Source organism: Talpa occidentalis, unplaced genomic scaffold, assembly GCF_014898055.3.
Source record: "Talpa occidentalis isolate TD23 unplaced genomic scaffold, MPIMG_talOcc4v2.1 talOcc4.537, whole genome shotgun sequence".
NCBI lineage: Eukaryota > Metazoa > Chordata > Mammalia > Eulipotyphla > Talpidae > Talpa > Talpa occidentalis.
Window position 1 is genome coordinate 1 of NW_023604903.1, and position 12,629 is coordinate 12,629.

Below are 12,629 nucleotides of genomic sequence, written 5' to 3' on the forward strand. Positions count from 1 at the left end.
AGTCCCTTGTGCTCTTTCCTTCTGTTTTGATCCCTCTCACTCCCTTCCCTGCAGAATGTGTCTGATTCATAATTGCCTGTTAAATTTGTTTTTTAATTTATTGTAATTATTTTTCCTATTCCCCGCTATTTAGTTCCCTTACATTCTCCTATAAATGAAACTACCTGATATTTTTCTTTTTCTGGCTAATTTCACTGAATATAATCATTTCCAGTTCCATACATATTGCTGGGAATGACATGAGTTTATCTTTTTTTGATTGGTGAGTAATATTCCATGGTGTATATGTACCATATCTTCTTGATCCAGTCATATATCTTTGGGCATTTGCATTGGTTTCCATATCTTACCTATTGTGAATAGTGCTGCAATAAAATAGGGGTGCAGGTATCTTTTGAATTAATGTTTTTGTGTCCTTTGGGTAGATTCCTAGGAGTGGAATGCTGGTAGCTCCAAAAAATGGAAGTTTTTAATATGAACCAAAAGACTTTATTGTGCTTCTGCATGCCCCACCTGTGCCTTCCTCCTGCTCACACACCTCTAGATATATGATTGCAAACTTGTTAAAAATCACCTGAGGAGGAGAAAAATTAAAAATGATAAACCAGTTTAGTAAAGTAGCAGGATACAAACTCAACACACAAAAGTCAGTAGCCCTTTTCATATGCAAACATCAATTTGAAGAAGAAACAAATTAAGAAACCATCCCACTTACAATTGAAACAAAAATAAAATACCGGGGAATAAACTTTAACCAAGGAGGTGAGTGACTTATACAAAGAAATTAAAACATTTTTTGAAAGAAATAGAAGAAGACAAAATGAAATGGAAAGACCCCCTGCTCATTGATTGGAAGAATTTACATTATTAAACCCATCAACCAAAAGCAATTTTTAGATTCAACACAATCATGATAAAAATCTCAATGACATCTTCTTCAAAGAAATAGAGCAATATTGATGAAATTCATATGGAGCCATAAAAACCTCAAATAGCCAAAGCTCTCCTGACTAAAAGAAGGAGAATGGAGCTATCACACTCCTAGACTCAAACAATACTTCAAAGCCATAATAATTGAAACAGTTTGGTACTGGAACAAAAAGAGACCCAGAGACTGACGGAATCAAATAGAAAACCCAGTTATAATGTACACATATATAGGCAACTAATTTTTGACAAAGGAGCAAGTAATATGCAGTGGAACAAGGACAGCTTATTCAATAAATGGTGCTGGGAAAACTAGGCCACCACATGCAAAAGAATGAAACTAGACCACTACCTCTCACCATGTACAAACATCAACTCAAAATGGATAAAAGAACTGCACATAAGACCTGAAACCATAAAATATATAGAAGAAAATATAGGTAAAGTTCTACGTGACATATATCTCAGTAACATCTTTAAAATTCATTCCCAAAGCAAGGAAATGAAGGAAAGGATAAACACTGGGATTACATCAAACTAAAAAGTTTCTGTACTGCAAAAGAGACATTAACCAAAACAAAGAGACACCCTACTGATTGGAAGAAAATTTTTGCACTCCAGGCAACTGACAGAGGACTTATGACAAGTTTCTGCAAAGAACTCACAGGACTCCCAAAAACAAAATAAGCAATCTGGTCAAAAAATGGGTTGAAGAGCTAAAAAACACTTTCCAAAGAGGAAATCCAAATGGCCAAGGCCAACAGGTATATGGAAAAATGTTCAACATCCCTCATAATTAGGGAAATGCAAATAAAACCCACAACGAAATACCTCCTTATACCAGTAAGGATGGCACATATTTTAAAAAAAAACTAGCAACAACAAATACTGGAGAGGATATGTTGAAAAAGGAACTCCCCTACACTGCTGGTGATGAAGGATAGAGAAAAGAAAAACTGGATGGACTTCCTGGTGGTATAAGGGGTTAAGACACAACCTGTGAAGCTATTCACAGCCCTCTGCAGCACGAGTTCCAATCCCCGGGTCAGCCAGGGAGCAACCCACATGCGCAGCAGACCTCTCCTGACTTGCCCGCTGCTCCCCTCAGCAGTTTATTTCAGTCGATCTGCCTGTTCTGTTTCCCACTCTGTCTCTGGTGAATCCTCTCACCCCCCACAACTCTGGCTTGTACCCCAATTCTTGTATGCATAAATAAATACATTTTAAAAAAAATGACTTGAGACACCGCCAGTTCAGGAATCTGTCTCACACAAGGAGGCTGGGGGTAGAAGGAATCAACATATCCATTAATCCAGCTATAGAAACTATCAGATGCTGTAGGGAGTGTCAGAAGCACAGACCTGAAGGTGAAGACTTGGAGATTAAGGGTCAAACCATCCACCCACAAAGATGAGCCCCTTCCTACTGAGGGAAGATGATTAAATCTAACGCTGCTCCCACAAAGGGGCAGCACTACCTCTGCTCACCTGTGACTATCCTTCTTTTCACCAGCTCTCTCCCTCCGCAGGGCAGCAGCTTCCCGCCTGCCCGTGACCTGTACCTGCAGGGACTTCTCTTCACTGACCTCCCTCAGCAGAGGCCGCTCTCCTCAAGGCACGCCCCCACCCCCCCGCAACCATGCAGGCCTCTCTCAGAAAAACCTGTCCCTTTCAGGGCAGCTTTTCCTGCCTGCTGGTGTCTGTGCAAGTGTCTTTTACTCTTCTGTCCTTTTCCCTAATAAACCTGCTCTTTAAATACACCTAACACCTCTGCCCATGGAGAAACGCTCCACATGCCCCTGGAAGGGGAGCTTGGGTAACAGCTTTCCCTGAGTGAACCCAAGGACCCCGCACTCCAAACCCACTGACTCCAAAAATGACATCAATACTAGGCCTGAATACCTAAAATTTCAGTGTCAAAACCTTTCCCAGAGTGAACCCAAGGACCCCGCACTCGAAACCCATCAACTCCTAAAACGACATCAACACCACAACATGATGATTCACGCAGGAGTTACAAGAGGGAATATAGACAGAGTGCAAAGAATCCAGAACCAAGGAGAGAGGAACGGAAACATGGTAGCACAGAGTAGAGGCTCAGATGAAGATCGGAGGGAATACAGAGTTGAGGAAATCAAGAGACAAGTACAAAGGAAAGGAGACAAATGAGAGTTCATAGAGAAGGTTCAGATGAAGAATAGAGGGCCCAGGGGCTCCACTAGATCTAAAAATCCCAGTAGCATAACCGCCTTGGAGCCCCTGGTAGCTGATTGATTTCTTGTGGACACTGGAGAACACACTCTGTTTTGAACTCTAAATTGAAAAGGTGAGCAAACAGACAGTGTCAGTCACCAGGATTACAGGAAGGCCACAACAGAAAGCCTTCTTACATCCTCTAGAGTGCCAGCTGGGCAGCACACAGCTCCAGCACAGCTTCCTGTACCTGGAAAAGTGTCCAATCCATCTAGTTGGTTGTGACATTTTAAGCAAGCTAAATATACAAACTACATTCTCATCCTGAAATCAGAGGCTTCACCTATAGTTAGTTCCAGAATGTGCTCTGTAGTTCCAGATGCTACTTACTCAGAATGTGCCACAAAAAGGTGAAGAGTTATGAGTAAGTAAATGGGTATGGTCTGATGGAACCCCAGGATATGTGAAAAATGCAGAGTCTGTAAAGACAGAGGTGATAGAGGGGAGCAAAACCCTGAGGAGAAAGCAATACCCTTTAAAAGAGGAGGCCTTGAGAGGAATTGAGCCAGTATTAAAATTTTTCCTTCAGGGGCCTCCCTGGCGGTGCAAGGGATTAAGTGTCAGCACTGTGAAGCTATCTGCAACTACGGTAGCACGAGTTTGATCCCTGGCCAGGGAGGTAACCCACATGGCGCTGCAGACCTCTCCTGTCTGGCCTGCTGCTCCCCTCAGCAGTGTATTTCAGTCAATTCGCCTGTTCTGCTCCCCACTCTGCCTCTGGTGAATCCTCTCACCTCCCCATATCTCTGGCCTACACCCCAGTTCTTATATGCATAAGTAAATAAATCAATGAAAAAAATAAAAGATTCCTTCAATATGGACCCATTTGACCCTGTTGCTCACCATATAACACTTCAATTTTGCCAGTAAAGAAACCCCATACAGGCAAGTTCCATTTTGTTCAAGATTTAAGGACCATTAATGAAATTTTCCATGATATACATTTAACTGTGCCTAATCCCTACACCGTATTAACTGTCACACCTGGTGACTTGATCTGGTTTTCAGTACTAGACCTTAAGAATGCCTTGTTCTGTGTCCCAATAGATGTCCCTGATCAACTGAGTTTTGCCTTTGAATAGGAAGACCGTAAGTCCAAAAACACTCTCCAGTATTGCTGAACTATGCTTCCACAGGGATTTAAAACTCCCCAACTATTGGGGAAATACTAGCCAGGGATCTCAGGAAGGTTCAATTAAACCAGGGCATCTTATTACAATATGTAAATGATTTATTGATTGCAAGTCCAGACTATGAATATTGTCTGGAATACCGTATTGGTATTGAACCACCTGGCAGAATGTGGCTACAAGGTGTCACCTCAAAAGGCACAGATATGTAAACAAATGGTGACATATTTGGGGTCTGAGATTAAGAAATGCAAATGAAGCCTGATGGCAGAAAGAAAACAGGTAATTTCAGCTTTTAAAGTCCCCAGCAACCGAAGGCAGTTGCGCGTATTTTGGGTATGGCTGGGTTTTGCAGGATTTGGATTCCTAATTTTGGATTAATAGCAAAACCCTTATAGGATGCTCTCAAAGTCCTGGACTCTGAACTTTTGTCATGCATTCCAGGATGTCAAAGAGCCTGAGATGAAATAAAGGGAAAGTTGATCTTAGCACCTGCATCAGGGCTGCTAGATCTTAGGGAGCCATTCAGACTTTATGTACATGAGAGACAGGGGGTTGACCGAGGAGTGCTCATCCAATTGTTGGGACCAGAAATGCAGCCCATTGCATATCTGTCCAAACAATTGGATCACACCACTAAGGGATGGTCTCCATGTTTGCGTGCTGTGGCTCCTACTTGTGACCTCCTACACGAGGCAGAGAAGTTTACATTGGGTCAGCCCATCACTGTGTGTGTGCCACATCAGGTCTTGACATTGCTGGAGCAGAAGGGTGGACTTTGGTTGACTGCCGGGTGAATGGGAAAATATCAAGCAGCTCTGTTGGACAATCCTAATGTTTCTAATCCTGGTTTCTAATTGCTGATTTCTAATTCCTTAAATCCTACTACACTGCTTCGAAGCAATGTAGACGGGCTTGAGGATGAAAATTTAATCCATAACTATTTAGAAACCATTGCCACAGTGTATGCTAGCTGACCAGGTCTGGCTGACCAGCCTCTGCCAGGTCCAGAGTGGGAACTATTTACAGATGGCAACAGCTTCATGGAGCAAGGCCGTTGTTGTGCGGGATACACAGTGGTGACACTCCAGAACACCGTAGAAGCAAAGACTCTTCCAGCAGGTACATTAGCTCAGAGAGCTGAATTAATAGCCCTGACCCGTGCATTGGAACTCTCAAAAGGTTAAAGGGTCAATATATTTACTGACTTGAAGTACTCTTTCATGATTCTCCGCATGCATGGGGCCATCTGGAAGGAGTGGGAACTCCTATGTGCCAGTAACAAGGACGTCAAATGCCCATTAGAAATCCTAGCCTTGCTAAAGGCAGTAGCTTTACCATCAGCTGTTGCTGTGGTGCATTGTCCTGGCCACCAAAAGGGTGGGTCTGACATGGCAAAGGGCAACAGGGCATCTGATCGGGTGGCTAAGGCCCACACTGTCCGTTCTACTCTCCAGGGTGCACTCATCCATCTTGTGGACCTGACTCAGTATGCTCCTAAATACACCAAGCGGGATGAGGAGAGAGCTCGTGCATGGGGATTTACTGAGCTTGACCCCAGCTCCACTTGGAGAGTAAACGCCCATGGGATGATACTCCTCCCAGAGGCTAAAACATCTGATACTCCTCCCAGTGCTAAAACATCTGCACTAAAGATCACACTATGGGAGAGATGCCTTATTAGAGACAGTGCACCCATATTTGAAGGGCCCATATTTACATAAAATAGCACAACGGATCACCCGAGATTGCCAAATATGTGCCAGCAATAACCCCAAGATGGACTCACACCCTAAAGCTGTTGGGGTTCAGTATCAGGGGAAGTGTCCTTTTGAGGACTGGCAAGTGGACTTTATGCAAATGCCTAGAACAATAGGCAATTTCAAATACCTACTGGTTTTTGTGGACATGTTCTCGGGATGGGTGGAAGCATTTCCCACCAAGACAGAAGAAGTTCTGAGGTTGCAAAACAGCTGCTAAAGAAGATAATCCTTTGCTTTGGATTGCCCGACCCCATCCAGAGTGATAATGGGCTGGCATTTGTCTCTGAATTTACTCATGCAGTGAGCAACGTGTTACAGATCCACTGGAGGTTGCATGCTGTATGGAGACCATAATCTTCTGGACAAACCGAAAAAATGAACCACACCTTAAAGAACACCTTGGCAAAACTGTGCCAAGAAACACACCTTCGTTGGGACCAGGTACTATCCTTTGCCTCCTTCAGATGAGTGGCACCTAGAAGTGGGCTACGATTAAGCCCCTTTGAAAATGAGTTCGGAAGTCTCTTCCAGGCCTCAGTTCTGAAAGCCAGTCCAAAAATAGCGCAACGTTGCCAGATCACACAATATGTGAAACATATCCAGGAGGTTCTGGCAGTGATCCACAACTTTGCAACCTCGAGGATCTCTGTGCCTCCTGATCAACCTTTGCATCCTTTCAGACCTGGAGATCAGGTCTTACTGAAGACCCAGCAGAGTGGGGATGCCCAAACCAGCTGTCAGAGAAGTAGACTGGTCTATATGACGTTTTACTAAGCATCCTGGGTACATCATTCCAGAGTTAAGAAAGCCCCAGAAGGAAATGATCCAGAGACAAAAAACCCACTGGTCTTATGAACCCATTGAGGACCTGAGATATTTATTCAAGAAAAAGAAAAAACTTAAATGTTACTAACTTTTCTTCTTTTCCAGCTACTGTAGCAGGATATTCCAGGATTCACTTTCTAAACAACCCTGCGATGACAAACATACTCTAACCAATCTTTTTCCTTTCAAAGCTTAAGAGATGTGAAATAACATCTAGAATCATGCAATTATGCTGGCAGTATTTTCAAAATTATTTAATTTTTTAAAAGATTTATTTATTTATACAAGCACTGGGGCACAGGCCAGAGGCGTGGGAGGGTGAGAGGATTCACCAGAGACAGAGAGGGGAATAGAACAGGCAGACTGAAGAAATACACTGCTGAGGGGAGCAGTGGGCAAGATAGGACAGGTCTGTTGCACCATGTGGGTCCCTTGCAGGCTGGCAGGGATCGAACCGGTGCTGCAGAGGCTGCAGACAGCTTAACAGAGCAGTGCTCAACAGCCTGCGCCACCAGGGGAGGCCCTAGATGAATTCGTTCTATTGGGTTTACCTGGTGAAGTAATACTGAAAGGGAACCACTGTCACTTGGGAAAAAAAAGTAAAACTTTGGCATGCACAGAAATGTTAACATTGGTGGGGCCTCCCTGGTGGCATAAGGGGTTAAGTGTCAGTACTGTGAAGCTATCTGCAGCCACTGCAGCACGAGTTTGATCCCTGGCTAGGGAGCAACCCTCATGGTGCAGCAGACCTCTCGTGCCTTGCCCGCTGCTCCCTCAGCAGTGTATTTCAATCAGTCTTCCTGTTCTGTTCCCCACTCTGTCTCTGATGAATCCTCTCACCCCCTACATCTCTGGCCTGTACCCCAGTTCCTGTATGCATAAATAAATAAATCTTGAAAAAAAAAAAGAAAAGAAATGTTAACAATGGGTTCTGAAACTTTCATAAAACCTTTCAGTACCTGGGCCTCCCTGGTGGCACAAGGGGTTAAGCACTGCACTATGAAGCAATCCGCAGCCTCTGCAGCACGAGTTTGATCCCTGGCCGGCCAAGGAGAAACCCACATAGCAAGGCAGACCTCTCCTGTCTCTCCCCTGCTCCCCTCAGCAGTGTATTTCAGTCCGTCTGCCTGTTCTGTTCCCCACTCTGTATCTGGTGGATCCTCTCAACCCCCTGCATCTCTGGCCTGTGCCCCAGCTCTTGTATGCATAAATAAATAAATCTGGGGCCTCCCTGGTGGCGCAGGGGTTAAGCACAGCACTATGGGGCAATCTGCAGCCACTGCATCATGAGTTCAATCCCCAGCCAGGAAGCAACCCACATGGTGCAGCAGACCTCTCCTGTCTTGCCCGCTGCAGCGTTATTTCAATCCGTCTGCCTGTTCTGTTCCCTGCTCTGTCTCTGGTGAATCCTCTCACCCCCCACATCTCTGGCTTGTACCTCAGCTCTTGTATGCAAAAATAAACAAATCTTTAAAAAAATAAACAAATAAATAAATAAATCTTTAAAAAAAAAAACCTTTCAGTACCTGATACGTATGCAAATTGTAAATTTTGATTTTTGTCCTGTAATAGTATATTCAATGGTTTGATAGCTGCAGAAATTGTTTCTGAAATTGTTTTTAGAAAAACACCTCAACTGATTCCAATTGATGGAAATTTTGACAGTGAAAATTTCATGCAAAGGACTGAATAGACTGTTGGAGATAAATCTGATTCTTGGTAAGTTTTGTTTCAAATAATACTAGTGATTTTTTTACTTGTATTAGAATATCATCAGATTACACATCTTGGGAAAAATGGCCCTAGAAAAACTCATCCAAGAGCATTTTTAGATCAACCTGCAAGAGCCTGCAGTTTGCAGGTCAGTTAGTGAACCTCATGTAGTCTGTGTTAAGAATAATGCTAAACAGGCTCCCGGCCCCCACCTGGAATACAAAAGAAGGGAACAGCTCCCTCCCAAGACTTAGAAGTGGACTTTACTGGCATCCCTCTGAGCAGGGGAGCAAGCCTCTCCTGGTATCAGCGAGTACTTACTCTGGATGGGCAGAAGCTCATCCCACCCGAAGGGAAAGGGCCGGCAGGAGGCTAATGCACTTTTAAGAGAAATCACCCCGAGATCTGGGCTTCCCCTGACAATACACAGTGACCATGGCCTGGCTTTTGTGGCAGACGTCATCCAGTCAGTAGCTAAAGCTCTTAATATATCCTGGAAGTTACAGACAGCACACCGGCCTCAGAGTCCAGGGTAAGCTGAGCAAATGAAAAGTACTATTAAAAGTCCTTTAGCTAAATTTGTGCAGGAGACACGTGTGCCATGGCTGGACTTGCTTCCTCAGGCCCTCCTCAGAATACGTATCCCTGGAAGCCAGGTTTTTCTCCTGTTCAGTTATTATATGCAGGACCTCCACCTTGTTTGGGGAGTGTCCCCGGAGAATGGCATCACTCAGGGGCTAAAAATCTGACAGTACAGCTCCAGGCTACAGGCACTACACTTTTTTTTTTTTCTTTACACTTTTTTTATTTTTTTTAATAAATTTTATTGTTATATTCCCCATACAATTGCAGCCCCCCCATTCTGACCCCAATCCCTCCCCTCCCACCCCCGCCCCCCTAAAAGTGTCTCTGGTTCATAGTTTTTTGTTGATTTTGATTTTCACTTTCTTGTAGTTATTCATTTTCCTGGTCCCTTATTTAAGTTTTCTAGATTCCTGCTATGAGTGAGACCATCCGGTATTTTTCTTTTTCTTTTTGGCTTATTTCGCTGAGCATGATCCCTTCCAGCGCCATCCATGTTGCTGCAAATTGCATGTGTTTACCTTTTTTTGTTTTTTTTTTTTTTTTTTTTTTTTTTTCTTTTTTTATAGAGGCATGTTTTTTATTTATTTATTTGTTTGTTTGTTCGTTTGTTTCGTTTATACATGCACTGGGTACAGTCAGAAGCACGGGAGGGTGAGAGAATTCACCAGAGCCAGAGCCGGGAGCAGAGCAGGCAGAAGGACCGAGGTACACTGCTGAGGGGAGCAGCGGGCGGCAGGAGAGGTCTGCGCGCCATGTGGGACCCTCCTCTGGTGGCCGGGAGCAGCCGGGGATCGAACCGGCGCCGCAGAGGCTGCGGGCAGCTTCGCAACCCAGCGCTCAACCGCTGTGCCACCGGGAAGGCCCGTGTTTATCTTTTTGAATGCTGAGTAATATTCCATGGTATATATGTACCACATCTTCTTGATCCAGTCATCTATTTTTGGGCATTTGGGTTGTTTCCAAAGCTTAGCTATTGTAAATAGTGCTGCTATAAACATAGGGGTGCAGGTGTTCTTTGGAATTGATGTTTCTGTGTCCTTTGGGTAAATACCTAGGAGTGGAATTGCTGGATCATATGGAAGCTCTATGTTTAGTAGGTCCAGAAATCTCCATACAGCTTTCCACAGTGGTTGGACCAGTTTGCACTCCCACCAACAGTGCAGAAGAGTTCCTTTTTCTCCACACCCTCGCCAACATTTGTTGTTGCTAGTTTTTTTAATATGTGCCATTCTCACTGGTGTAAGATGGTATCTCATGGTAGTTTTGATTTGCATTTCCCTGATGACAAGTGATGTTGAACATTTTTTCATATGCCTGTTGGCCATTTGCATTTCCTCTTCAGAGAAGTTTCTTTTAAGCTCTTCTGCCCATTTTTTGACTGGATTATTTTCTTTGTTGTTGTTGAGTCTCATCAGCTCTTTGCAGATTTTTGTGATCAGTCCTTTATCATTAGTGTTGGGTGCAAAAATGTTCTCCCAGTTGGTGGGGTTTCTCTTTGTTTTTGTTATTGTCTCTTTTGCTGTGCAAAAGCTCTTTAATTTGATGTAGTCCCAGCTGTTTATCTTTGTACAGGCACTACACTTTTGAGCTTCAAGGATACTCCTTAGAGAGACCACCCATCCCCCTTGGTCCCAGATACATCCCTACCAGCCAGGTGATGTGCTGTCTGGGTAAAAGTTTGGAAAAATGAACCTCTCAACCCCCTATGGGTTGGCCCCTCCACTGTTATTTTAACTACCCCTCCTGATTTAAGGGTCTCAGGCTTCACCCCTGGGTACACACTGCAGAGTTAAATGAGCCTGCAATCCAGAAGAGGAAGGCGCTTTAGCTAGTGGGTGGAGAGCAGTCCCTGAACAGGATCATCCTCTCCGCCGAGACTGTGAAAGGGTCAGCCCAGCCAGCCGGCTCCAGACAGCAGCCCTGCTCCTACCACAACCGGGAAACTGGTCAGTCTATGCTTGAGGACAGAAGCTTGAGGACCCTCCACGTGTGTGACTTCTGGTTTACTATTCCAACTGGTCTCCTGGTAGCCCTCCTGGCAGTTGGTCTGGCCACAGTGGCCCCTCATAGCTGGGGCTGGAAGGCCAGACTCCTTGCCTTAGGCTTCCTGACACTGTGTGGTGGCATAATTGTTCCAAGTGCCTTGTAAGATGACCTTGCTTGTCAATGTTCAACTATACCTGCTCCTCACCACCCCCACCTCCTGTATCAGGGGCTTATCTTCTGAACTCTGAATGACTGTGACCTGAAGATGGGAATTCCTGATCCTTCCATGGAACACCCCAGCTGTCCCAGAGAGCATTGTTCCAGCCACTCCTGGATTTCAGGGCTTCCTGAGCCCTAGTGCAAATCCTGCCATGTATGAGGGGCACTGAGCTGTGTGTTTTTCAGGCCGGGTATGCTTTGTGGGCAGCTCAGCACTCAGCCATTCTCAACATTCCCATGTGAAGTAGAGCTGGGGACACCGGGTACAAGAGTGAACTTGTTGTTGGGTAATCATATCTGGAGGTGTCTGGTTTGACTTGGGCTGCAGGAAACCAGGCCTGAGGAGCTGTAGCTCAACATTTGCTTGGACACTGACTCCTTGGCTGGCTGTTTCACTGCCCTGAGCCTCACTTTGCTCACCTGTCAAATGGGCCATCTTAGGGAAGCCTAGAGGTAAAAATTCAGCAAAAGCTCATAGATAGCTTTAAACATTTTATATAATGATTGCTTCTATTTGTAATGGACAATAAACACTGGAGGACATTCTGACAGATTCACCAGGAGCTGGAAGTGCTGCCCTATAGAAGGGATGATGTCAGGAATTTGAGCTTCCACGGGGGATCCTACCTCTCCATGTGTAGAGAATTTATTCTGGAAGAGGGGATTTGGTTTTTACCTCCTGACACCAGCTCTCTGGGGCACCAGCTGGGTGTCCTACAACTCAGTTCAATACTGACATGAACTCCCCAGACTCAGCACAGGACCCAGGGGTTCAAGGGCTTAGTTCTGTACACAGGACCACTCCCCACTTCACATGGCAGTTGCCAGTGAGGTGCCCTGATTATCCACCCTGTTTGTTCATCCTGCAGATAAATTCCAAAGTCCTCACAACCCCACAAATGCTTTCAGGTTTGATAGTTTCCTAGACTGACCCTCAGGCCTCAGGAGCAGTCTCCTTGGTGGTTTAGGATACAAGTTTTTGGCTCAGGACCCACCAAGGGATGCAGCACAGGGTGAGGCTTGGAGAGTGCAGAAGCTTATGAGCCCTGTCCAGGTGCACCATTCTAGTACTTCCCTGTTTCACCAACAAGGAAACTTCAGCCTGAAAAGGCTTTTTATTGTTAGGTTTCATTGCATGGGCAGGACTGATGAAATCCTTGGCTTTAGTAGGAGCCTATTCTCACTCAGCCCCTCTCCCTGGAAGCCTTAGATAAAACTGTGCACTGAAC